Here is a 12,284-nt window from a genome sequence, read left to right on the forward strand (position 1 = left end):
ACTATTGTATTTGCACTATAGCTTCTAAAATCCAAGGGACCAAACGGTCTCAGAAGGCTTTAGGGTCACATGTGCTAAACTCTATCATTTGACTTGGAGGTGCCATGTTGGACTTTCTGGCCCTTCACTAACCTAGATGGACATGAAGATCTGCTCTCTGAATAAGAGGGGAGCAACAGCAGTCCTTAGGTCCTCCTGTGTAGGTTACAACGGTTCCTGAACTACTTGGTACAGGTAGTTTTTTTTTTTTTTCCATCCTCATCATTTATCCTCTCATATCATCTCCATTCAAACAAAACCATACTTCAAAATAACCCTTATTCTGCCACTGGGAAACAGTGTGAGGTTTGCAGAAATAACAGGAACTTTAGTGTCAAAGAAAAGTAAATCTATTTGAGCCCATGTTTTGCTTTTTATTATCTGTGATAAGGGGAAAGTTACCTAACTGCTTTCTGCCTGACTGCAAATGGAGATATTATCTTACAAGGTTGTTAAGAGGACTAAGTGAGATAAAACATGGGAAAGTGTTTGGCACATAATGGATATTTAAATGTTAATTCAGAGAGAGAGAGAAACAGAAAGCAGGAGTATTAACTGGCTTTTGGAAACAGTGGAACTTCTGGAAAAATACAGATGGGTGTCTGATTTGTTCATAAAATTTTAATTTAACTGAGATCAATGAAAAGTCCCATGTGTTGAGTACAAATACATACTCATCAGCAATCCCAAGGAAAATCCCCCAGGGTTATTTCCTTTCATTAAAGAGCAATATCAATATTGATCAACTCTCCTAACTGACCTGTGGTTTGCTTTCATACATTAAATTTCTGTTCTGCACATAGGGCACAAATCATCAAATTGCCTTTAGTTCATAATTCATTATGTCACATTAGAAACTAAATGTAAACACAAAGTCCTCACCAAGGAAAAATTACCACTTAAGAAGCACTTCTCCTATAGTCTTAACCCCTCAAGCTGCCTGAGCTTTACAGATGACCTGTGGAAGGGCTAAGGGAATATCCTCACCAATCCCAGATAGGCCAACCTCTCACATACGAAATCTAAACCATCTGCATGACGAGGTCAAGGAGCAGTTCCCTCACTGAGGACCAGAAATGAACAGCATACCAACAAATGAAAAGAGAATAGGCTTGATGACACAAGAAGGACTGGAAAAATGCCAGGGCAAACATCTGCTTAATAAAGATAGTTAAAGACATGCTAATCATCTTGTTAGCAGCAGCTAAAACATTGAAGATATTCCCTTTAAAGGCAATAGCAATATATTTTGCCTCCTGAACTTGGAAGCACTAAATAAATAAATGTATAATACTGGATGGTCAGAAGCTTGGACAGTTTGCCTCCAATTGCTGTGCCTTACCATGTTTTTCTGGAAAGTTCTCCTTTCAGGTCCTCAGATTCAGCCTGCAAAATGCATTATTAATTAAAGATTTTCTTACCAGTTTATTGCCAGAGAATTGAATGAATAAATGGCATAGAAAGGCGCTTAGCATCCTAAAAGTTTGAGGGCCCTATAGCTGAAGCTCTGTCTTTCTCAATCTTTGTTTCAGACTGGCTTCATTACTATACATTATTTTGTTTCTCCTGATCCTTCCTTTGCACCTTTGCTTCTCAGTATCAAGGCAAAATTCTTGCCTCAAAGTGAGGTACTAACTAAAGCACTCTGAACAGATGGTGTTGGAAATAGTTACTATGCACCTCAAGTCCTGTCCCCTTCATATGTCAGTACAAGATGGGCCTGGAATCCAGCCTCCATAATAGGTGAGAGATGGTACTACCCACATGAGATATGATTCTTCCTCCTCCTCAGTTTTCTGAACAGAAAATGACACTGGTTTTTCTCAGTTATCATTTACATTAAGGGTTTAGTTTGCTTAATTCTGAGCAAGAACTATTTCCTTTGAAAGGTTTTTCCTTTAATATGCAATGATAGTGGTTTTCCATTTCTAGTAACAATACATCTTTCCCTTTATCATTGGCATTGTTATCAAAGGATCACAGTGGAATGCCCTTCCAAATTATAGTGACGTTGCAGGGGTGAGCTATAGGGGAAGTAAATATAGGCTTCTGCTTTATGTGAAGATTACATAGTTTTCCATGTCTCTAGTTTCCTTTTTCATTCAGGTAGATTAGCAGGAGGAGAATATTAAACAGTATAAAATACAATTTGCAAGATAATATAAACACTAAGATTATTAAAATATGTATATATATATATATATTTATGCACACGATTATTTAATTCCAGAGGCTACTCAGTTTGGTTCCTTTTAAGTCATATGTGAAAAACAAGGAAGAACTGACTGCCCCTGGATCACCAAGTGAAGCAGTTACCAGGAGTATACCAACCCTAGGCCTTTCCATTTAACTGAATTTTCTTCCCATACATGTTAAGCTCATAGAAAAACAAAAGATAGAGATTAGTAACTGAGGACCAGTAAGATAGAAGTAAGGATGGCAAATCCTGGTACAAGAGCTGCCACTACCCCTGCATTGCTGATTGATCTGATCCTCCTTCCTTCTGAGCCCACACAGTCAGCCTTAGATGTCGTCTCAACCCAGTGGCTTCAGGTGGCCATTCCCATGTATTACTGTTCACAGCTCACAGTGTAAAGCATACTTTCTATTTCTGGTTTAGCAATTAAGTATATATGGTTTAGAATGGGATTGACCAATGTTCAAATTCCATGTCTAACACTGAATAACAGTATGACCTTAAATAAGTGACTTAACTTTTCTGAGCCTTGAACTCTTTTAGAAAACAGAGATACCTCTATTTTTCTCACAGTGTTGTTAGTGTATGTAAAGTGCTTAGCACAGGGCTTGGCACATAGTAAGTTCTCAATGGTATCAATCCAATGGTCCAAAAGAATCAGTAGCTTTTCTGTAGTTTCCGTTTTTCAACATTGCAACATTAGCTGTAGTAAAATGTGCGTGGGGAGAGTTTTACAGAGGTATCTGATGATGTCTTAGGCCTTGGTGCTACATTCTATATTAAAGGTAAGTATAAATTGGTCCAGGAGAGACCTGTCTTAGTCTTTTCAGGTTGCTATAACAGAATACCATAGACTAGGTGGCTCGTAAACCACAGAAATTTATTTCTCACAGTCTTGGATAGTAGGAAGGCCTTCATGAAGGCACCAATATATGTGGTGCCTGCTAAAGGCCCACTTCCTGTGTCCTCAGATGATGGAAAGGGGTGAGGGAGCTTTCTTGGGTCCCTTTTATAAGGGTACTAAACCCATTCATTAGGACTTCACCCTCATGACCTAAACACTTCTCAAAGGCTCCATCTCCAAATGCCATCATATTGGGGGTTAGGATTCAACATAGAAATTTTGCAGTAATGCAAACATTCTCTCTATAGCAAGACCCCATTTGACATAAATCTAGTTATTATAATCTGTTTGATCCATTTTCAGCCACATGCTCAGTGTCCCTCCAAACATCTGTTGCATTGAATTGCAGTTCGGCTAAAGATGGCTCATTTAGAATCAAAGAAGGCTGAAAAGTTTTTAGAATTCAGGATAGGATCAGTGCCAAAGCTGATTCTGTAGCTGAAGTGTTCTTACATTTCATCCCAGGAGCAAAGGCTGCAAAGGACAAAGAAGCTACACGGTATAAGCAGGTCTGAGAGGCTCTTTGATTGGATATCCTTTCCAGTGACACCATTCAGCAAGAGGGAGCTAAGAGCAGTCGAGCCACACCCTCAACTAAACCAAAAATTGTTTTCATTGAAGCCTACTGGGGCTTGTTTGCAGAGCCAGAATCTGGGACAAACGGCTTGCCACACTCTTAATGCCTAGCCTCAGCACTTATTTAATATGAGATGTATTTCTTTCCTATTAAAAATCAAAACAGTTGCAGTCACTCTTTGACATGATTTGTTTTCTGTTTTTTTGTTTTTTCTGGGAAGCATTGTGCCAATGTGAGGTTGTCACACAGCACTGGATAGTGACATATTTAGGCTCCCATGTGATGGGAGAAAAGTTTAGAGATCACTTTAAATATTTCACTAACACAGTAGTAAAATATTTAAAGTGTGTATACTGATAGTGCTGCTGTCTAGTATGCTCACACTCCTTTTTTATTTCCAATAAAATTTGTCTTCTGAGGATATGCAGTCAAGAGCTCTCCCTAGAATATTACTTGTAATAGATGCTTCTGAATAGATTATTTTTATTTATACTAGTAGTCAGGGAGTCATGGTAACCTGGGGAAGTGCAAAAAGTAATTTTCTTTTGAGGCAATAAAGGTAAGACCCCTCCCACCACACACACACACCCCACACACACCCCCCCCCCCCACACACACACAAACTCTTTAGTGCCCTTCAAGCTATCACCTGAAGTAATTAGTCATCCAAAAAGGTGTGAATATTCCCAGCAGTTGAAGCCTTCCTGCTTGTCTGGGAGGTTTAATTCTCAGATACTTAGCATTAGGAGTAACCCTGAAATGCCTCCTCTTGTCTTTATCTCTGTGGTCTGTGATCGTGAGTGTCTTTTCTCTTTCCTGGTCTTCCACGCTTTGAAAAAGAAAAAAACGTAGATAAAGTCTAAATTTTAGCATGTTGTCTAGAGTCTATTTCCATAACATTGCATAATTATAGAGAGAGAGCATCTTATTTACCTAAAAAAAGTCCATTGGAACAGAAATCTTTGCTGCTGCCTTAGTGGAATCTTCTCACAGGCTTTCTCATAGAGATTTATGTACTTAGAAACAAACTTAGATATAAAAAAATATATACAGAAAGTTCTGCAAAATGTCATGGGAGTGGTCCAGTTCATTGTGTATTCTTATCACACAAATTATTCTCTTCCAGCAAGGCTGACTTCCGGCCTAGCATCTACTCAACTGGAAACTCTATGAAGGATGTAACATTTATTTTGTACTCTTTTTATAGCTTGATGAATCATCTTCCTAAAACTTAATTTCTTAAAAAAATGAAAGTGAGATTTCTGAATAGTCGCTATTTAGAAATATTAGGCCATATGATGCAGTGGACAAAAGTAGAGATGATGGAACCAGACTTATTACTAGACTGTGACATTGGGCACATGTCTTAAGGACTCTGAAAATCAATTGCCTATCTGTGAAACAAGGACAATAGCAGTACCTCCTTCCTAGAGTTGTTGTGAGGAGTAAATGATGTGATATACAGAAAAAAAAAAAAAAAAAAAAACCTAGCATTATGCTTGGCATATAAAATTACAGCTATTTTTAAATTATTAAGCAGTTTGCTTAATCCAGGCAATTTGGTCTCAAAAACTATAATATGGAAAGAAAAGCAAAGCTCTGAACATACCTAAGTAGAAAGGAACGTCTGATTTAGTAGTAATATAACAATTCTGTTTTTGAGAAAAAAATAACTCTGCTTCAAAACTGGAGAAGAATTGAATGTCTGGTGAGAACAAGTCTAATTTCCTTCCCAAATGACTGACTTTCAGGCAGAGATGTCGAGGACAGCATCCTGTGTGTGGAGGCCGAGCAGCTATCCGGGTAACATTCAAACCCAGACACCAGCTTTACCTGCTCTAACGAGGGCAGTGACACAGGCTGTGGATGAGGAAAGGAAAGCGCCTCCCATGTGTTGTTTTATTTCATTGCTTAACCCATCACTTCACTTACTTCCATCTTATGTTGGGGCAGATTTACATGTGGCAATCTTACAGCCTGTGGGAAGCTAATTAATAATTCAGATAAAGTGAATGCTTTTGTTTTCACAGGGCATTGTAGATCAATCAAAAACATCCAGTTCTGTTGGAATAATACACTCTTACAGAATTAGAGAGACTATAAAATCCACATCATTTGTAAAACCAGAATTGGATTAAAGGCAAGCAATTAATCTCCTCTGCTTTTTCTTTTCAGGGGCATAAGATATAAGTATTGTACAATGTTGAAATTATTTAAAAATTGTATCCCATTCCCTGTATAAGAGACCATCCCAATTAAATCTTAAATGTCATTGCAGTGTCATAAATGTGCAACCAATCTAGCAAAGCCAGGTTTTAATTACCTTTTACACTAACTCTGAACTTGAGAAACAGTTCCGGATCTTGTCCCATTTGACCCAGCGAAAAAGTAACAGTTATTAATGTTCCCATTTGAGAGGGAAGGAAACTCAGGACAAAAAGTTAAGGGTCTTACCCAGAGATACCCAGCAGGTGGCAGGGCCAGATTAAATGCAGTTCTCCTAACTCATAGTCCCAGTAATATCCCGTATGTGCAGACTTTCCAGGTGTTACAAACCATAATAATGCCTTCTGTCAATGTTCCATATTTGGAAAGCTCTCCAGTTATCTCTTGGCCCAGAGGACAAAGCAATTCAGGCAATATCAAACCACCAGAAGTCTTTCTTATGGCAGGTAGATTTCTGCCTATGTGTCTTCGTGGTAACTAAGAAATAGTTAGCTACTCCTTATGATAACTCCATGAAGATTCTGGAAATCTACCACAAAAGTTCTGATTTGGGAAATTCTATTCTGGGTTCTGATTAAGCAAGCTTTGGGTAAAAACCACAGATCTGCACTTTATACTTACATACATTTGATATATAATATATATAGTAATATATTTACAATGTATATTCAATATTTAAATATTTTTGTTACATATGGCTCAAAACTCAAAAGACACAAAATTAGATATCATTGTTCTGTTCCACCTCTGTCTCCCATCTACCCAACTGCTTCCTCTTTTTGCGAATTGTATCTTGTTTTATACTCAACATTCCTGCCTGAAAGCCTTTAGGGAAGGAAAATACACTTCTTCTCAGAAGACGTTAAATTCTTCCACAATTTTGAAGCAGAGTGATTTCTTCTCTTTTTGGCAACAGAACAGAGTTACTACTAAGTCAAGTAAACGATATCATCTTTGTATTCTTCGAAAACTATTTTATTCACATATAGGCAAAGACAGGTTTAAGTATTTCTTCATATTTTACATAAATGTCGATCCTTACTGTAAACTGCTTCTACAGATGATTCCACAGTCATTCTTCAAATGATCACTCAACTCCTCCAGAAAGAACATTCACTCTTTTAGAACACAGGAGTTCATCAGATATACCTGCATGCTTATTGAAACACAGATTTGGGGGGCCCCATACTTTGAGAACCCTAGTCTAGGGCAACATTTATCGAGTTCTACACTAATGGCTTAAGTTAATTGCTGTTCTAAAATATATTAGTGGCCATAAAAGCAGAATCATGTGGTACTTAGTAAGTGGCAGACACAGCTCTAAGCACTTTACATATGTTAACTTGTTTAAGCCTGCAACAATTTCATGAAGTAGATACTATTACGATCCCATTTTTACAAAGGTAAGATTGAGGCAAACAGATTAAGTAACTGCCCCATATTAATTCTTTCAGGTGGTAAGTGCTATGACCAGCCTGATTTCACACCCATGGACTTAACCATCTGTCTATGCCACCTTCCTGCCCTCAAAATGAGGCCTAATAGACACTGGCTTCCATATAATCACCAAGTTTGATTGTGAACTGCCTTTCTTTACTATGCAACTATTAAATGTGAAAATATAACACAAAAGACAAATAGGTACTTTTTAAAATAGAAATCTTTTTAAGACAATAAAATTTGTATCAGATTTCACCTATAATGAATTTAGGAAATTTTCGATGCACTTGTAGCCTTTCAGAACTGCCAGAAACAGTTTTATGAAAGGAGACATAACAGTGTTTAACAGTAACCCAATAACAAGGTTTAACAGTACAATGTATGTATTACATTTGGTTACATAAAATTTACGTACAAAATTATATACATTATATAAAAGTGTCTTAATATATATGGAGCTATTTAATTCAAAGCAGTAGTGTCCAGGTACTGTGTGTGCTGCATCCAACTTATATCAGCTTTGCAAGAGTCAACTGTTAATTTTTCACAAATTTTATAAATGTGCTGATATCATATTGTCAGGTAGAAATTGATCATGGTAGAAAATACTTCTATCATGGAAATCAGCAAAAGATAGAAAACAGGGCTTCCTCAGCCCTTGCTCACCCATTTACCCCACCCTTTGGAAAGCCAGTTGTTAAGTATTTACCACTATTCCAAGCAGGCCTTGAATCCTAAACCAAATTCTACATAGTAAGGACTTTTAAAAAAGAAAGATACTTTAAATAGTGCATTACTAAGACTGGCACATTAAATAGCATGTTAATCGCAGTATTGAGTTGTTAACTTCAATCACTAAATTCTTGCCAGTAACCAAAAAATGTGAATTAGACACACAGAATTTATCTCTCATCCCTTTGCTATTAAGGATCTAAATATTTATTTCTGCACAGTCCTTAAAGCTAAACACATCATGAGGAAAAAAATGCCTCTAAGTCCTCACTGTGATATTCCTAGGATGCAAATCAGAAGTCTAGGTTTTTAATAACTCCTGTGGCAACAGAATGAACAATGTGGAGTATGTCTGGGGCAGGTTTGATAAGTTAGCATTGTGCTTCTAACCTGCCTGTCCTTGACCCTTATAACAAGCATTTCCTAAAACCAAGTAGCATTTTGGAATTTTCTAGAATTTAAATAGGCTTGGCATTCCTCAAACAGGTTGAAATTATTCTTCTACTTGCCCTGTCGACCCTTTCTTTCTCTAAGGTGATAAGAAACTTTAACTTTTTCTTTTCTCATCTTAGTGATGGCTGAAATACTGAGTAAATTAAATGACTTTAAGGTATTTAATTACCTACTCCGTTTGTTAAGCCCAACTGTTTATGGTCAAAACGTCCATTCAGTAATCAGAAGAAATACTGGCTGCTTTTGTCCTGGTAACACCTGAAGTTATGATAAGCCCTGAATAAAAGCATGCAATACCGGGCGGTAATGAACACAGTCATGGTAACTAGCATTGCATGGACTGTGTTGCAGGTTCTTGGAGGGAATCCACATTATCCAAGTAGTACCTGCAGGACTTTGGTGACTCAATAGGAAGGTGACTGTGCCCTGTGTTTTTCAGACATTCCTACCTCCTTCAAAACTGCACCAACACCATAGCACTCAAAAGCCCCCTAAAAATCCTTTCTCTAAAGACCTGTTATGACCCCTAATAAGACAGTGCAGAAAAATAAATGGTCTTCAATTACAGGTCTTTTCTGCAATCCCAGGAAGTGTGGAGAGGATCCATCATGGAGGATTGCAGCTTGAGGTAGCATCTCTCCTGAACCCCTAACATGCCAGCATGTGATCCTCATCCTCTCAGGGCCATAAAGTACAAACCCACCTCTCTCATCACAGTTCCCAACTGCGTGTTCACACAACAATTGTGATGGGTATGAAAGTCATTTTTTATCAATAACAGCTTGAGTGTGGAAGTTTGAGAAATGAAGCCTATTAACAAGCAGAATGAACCACTGACTCTCCATATAACTTTTTTACTTACTCCTGAGTCCATTTGTACTCTTTAGTAGAAGTGAAAAGGGTGGAGTTAATCAACATATTTTATCTATCCCACAGACTCATAATCTAGGAATGTGCCTTATATATAAATGTCATTGGTCACACAGAGAGCTGCCACTTTATCTGGCTTTTGATAAAACACTAATACAATAAAAACCCAAAAGATTGATGAATGAACCAGCATGTCCTTTGATTATTTTTAAAGCAACATTTCTTTCTTGCAATGGCAATACTAGGATCTTCAAGTTGTCTTCAAGGGCGCCCAGGTACTTTTTCCACAGGAAAGATACTCAGAAGCTACATCTGAAAACCCAAAGGCTGGGCTAAGCTAGCAGTGACCATCCCCATCTCATCCCGTGACTCTCTTCCCTAGGAAACATACTGACCACGCTGGCTTCTCTTCCTTTCCTGTTGAAATATATCCTTCCTTAAATGTTTTAGAGCTTCAGTTTCACAGCTATTGCCGTTAAGTCGGAAAGAGAATTTGACCCAATCCTTCCTATGAGGTGTGAATTCCTTAGAACAGAGTTTCTGTTCTACATTATTCCATTGGAAGAGTGGTCCATTTATCAGCTGAATGAGAATCACCTAATATTGTTCATTAAAAATGAAGACTCATGGGTACCTCACTGGACCTGATGAATCAGAACAAATATTCTTCCCTGTTGTACTTTTCCAGAATGACTTCTTAGTTCACTAAAACTGGAGAATTCACTGCTTTAAGCCAACAATGGCATTTATTTAAGGTGTCTTAGTCAGAATTCCCCAGAGAAACGGAACCAGTAAGATGTGGATGCATGCAAACGTACACACAGATTTATTATGGTCATTGGATCATGCAATTATGAAGGCCGAGAAGTCCTACCATCTGCTCTCTGCAAGCCCGGAAAGCTGGTGAAATAATACAGACGGAGCCCAAAGGCCTGAGAACAAGGGGCTCCCATATCAGAGAATAGGAGAAGATGGATGTCGCAACTCAAGAAGAAAGGGAGAGAAAATTTGCTTTTTTTCAGCCTTATTGTTCTCTCTCAGCCCTCACAGATTGAACAGTGTTCACCCACATTAGTAACAACAGATCTTTACTTGGCCTACTGATTCAAATGCTAATCTCTTCTAGAAACACCATCACAGACACACCCAGAAACAAAGTTTTGGTAACCATCTTGGCATCTCTTAGTTATATTCAAATTGACATATAAAATTAAACGTCAGTGTCCTTTGTGGCAATGGTGAGGAAATCAGGGAGTAGTCCCTGTGGAAACACTGGAGTACATTCCAGGTGGAAAACTAACTTCTGACTCCTGTGGTAAGCCTCAATTCCAGCCTGCCTGGAATACTCAGACATTTCTACTTGCATGGACACAACCGTTAAGCCCTTTTTTCTGTAAATTGGTCTAACATTAAATAGACCTGGGATTGATGTGGTGGAGAGTCAAGTCCAGATCACAAGGTGTCCATCACTGTCAAGGTCAGCACTAGTCCAGACCCTGCACTGTGGATCTGTGACTTGTTCATGACAGACTGAGGTTGTGGGAGGATTTTTAGGAGGGCTTTTAGGACAGAGGAAGATTTAGGATAAGAAGGGGAAACTCGCCCTTGTTAAACAAACTTGCGAAAAGTCTAGCTTTCTTATATCCCAGGTTTCTAAAATGTTGCTATTCTCCTCAGACAATTTTATCTAATTAACATCTATTTTTCACTCCTTTATACAGTAATCAGCTTTCAATTACCGGAACCCAGCTGCTGATGCTGAAAAGTACTGAAAAATCAGATTCATACAATAAATCCTTAGATGCCCTCACCATTTCCTAAACCGAGAAAGAGAAGTTTGATTCCTCAACTTTCCCCCTCTTTCTTTTACCTATGTACCTTTCATTCCTTTCTCTTTCTTTTTTTAATTCCTTTTTGTAAGTCCTTTTGTGACTGGTTCCATTCCAGCACCCATTATTGAAGGCCTTAGGGAGAGGATCAAAGAAAAAAATATCAACAAACATGAGCACTAACAGAAGTTTCAATCTTATAAGGATAGTAAAGGCTTTACATATTTACATATATCAACATTTTCCATTTTGTCTTAAGCAATGAAACTAATATTGAAGAGCACTTTATCTAAATGTAATATTCATGTGTCTGTTTGCTACAGAGAAATTTATCCTCCAGAGGAAAAATTTTGTCAGCACTTTACACATCCCATGTTTCTTTTCTAAGAGATGCCATTGAAATCTGTCCCCAAAGGCCTTATAAGCAAACCTGACTTATGCTTAATTAAAGGGCTAATTATTTTGATAATAATGATTACTTCTAAAGAGATTAAATTTCAGGCCGGGTGTCATGGCTCACGTATGTAATCCCAGCACTTTGGGAGGCCGAGGTGGGCAGATCACTTGAGGTCAGGAATTTGAGACCAGCCTGGTCAACATGGTGAAACCCCTTCTCTACTAAAAAAAAAAAAAAAAAAATTAGCCAGGCATGGTGATGCACAGCTGTAATCTCAGCTACGTGGGTGGCTGAGGCAGGAGAATTGCTTGAACCTGCCAGGCAGAGGTTGCAGCGAGCCAAGATCGTGGCCGCTGCACTCCAGCCTGGGAGACGGAGCAGAACTCAATCTAAAAAAAAAGGGGGTTAAATTTCAAATTATTTTTCATGTGCAGATGTACAGTATGTTCATTTTATAATATTTTGGCCACCCTAAGACTTTGGGTGAGAGGGAAAGATGGGAAGGGAAGGAAGAAGGAAGGGAAGAGGGCATAATAAGAAAAAATTAGAAGAAATAGAAGGAAAGATGGAAAGAGTAAAGACAAGACAAAGAAAGGAGAAGGGAAAATAGAGGGAATAGG

At 38.1% G+C, this 12,284-nt stretch overlaps 1 protein-coding gene across 4 annotated transcripts in view; it reads left to right on the top strand.

Annotated features, from left to right (window-relative positions):
* The window catches only part of LINGO2 (leucine rich repeat and Ig domain containing 2), a 1,250,024-nt gene that overhangs the window by 1,204,175 nt on the left and 33,565 nt on the right, over window positions 1–12,284 (top strand). The window lies entirely within an intron of this gene.

The sequence above is a fragment of the Piliocolobus tephrosceles genome, chromosome 14 (genome assembly GCF_002776525.5).
Source record: "Piliocolobus tephrosceles isolate RC106 chromosome 14, ASM277652v3, whole genome shotgun sequence".
Taxonomy (NCBI): Eukaryota; Metazoa; Chordata; class Mammalia; order Primates; family Cercopithecidae; genus Piliocolobus; species Piliocolobus tephrosceles.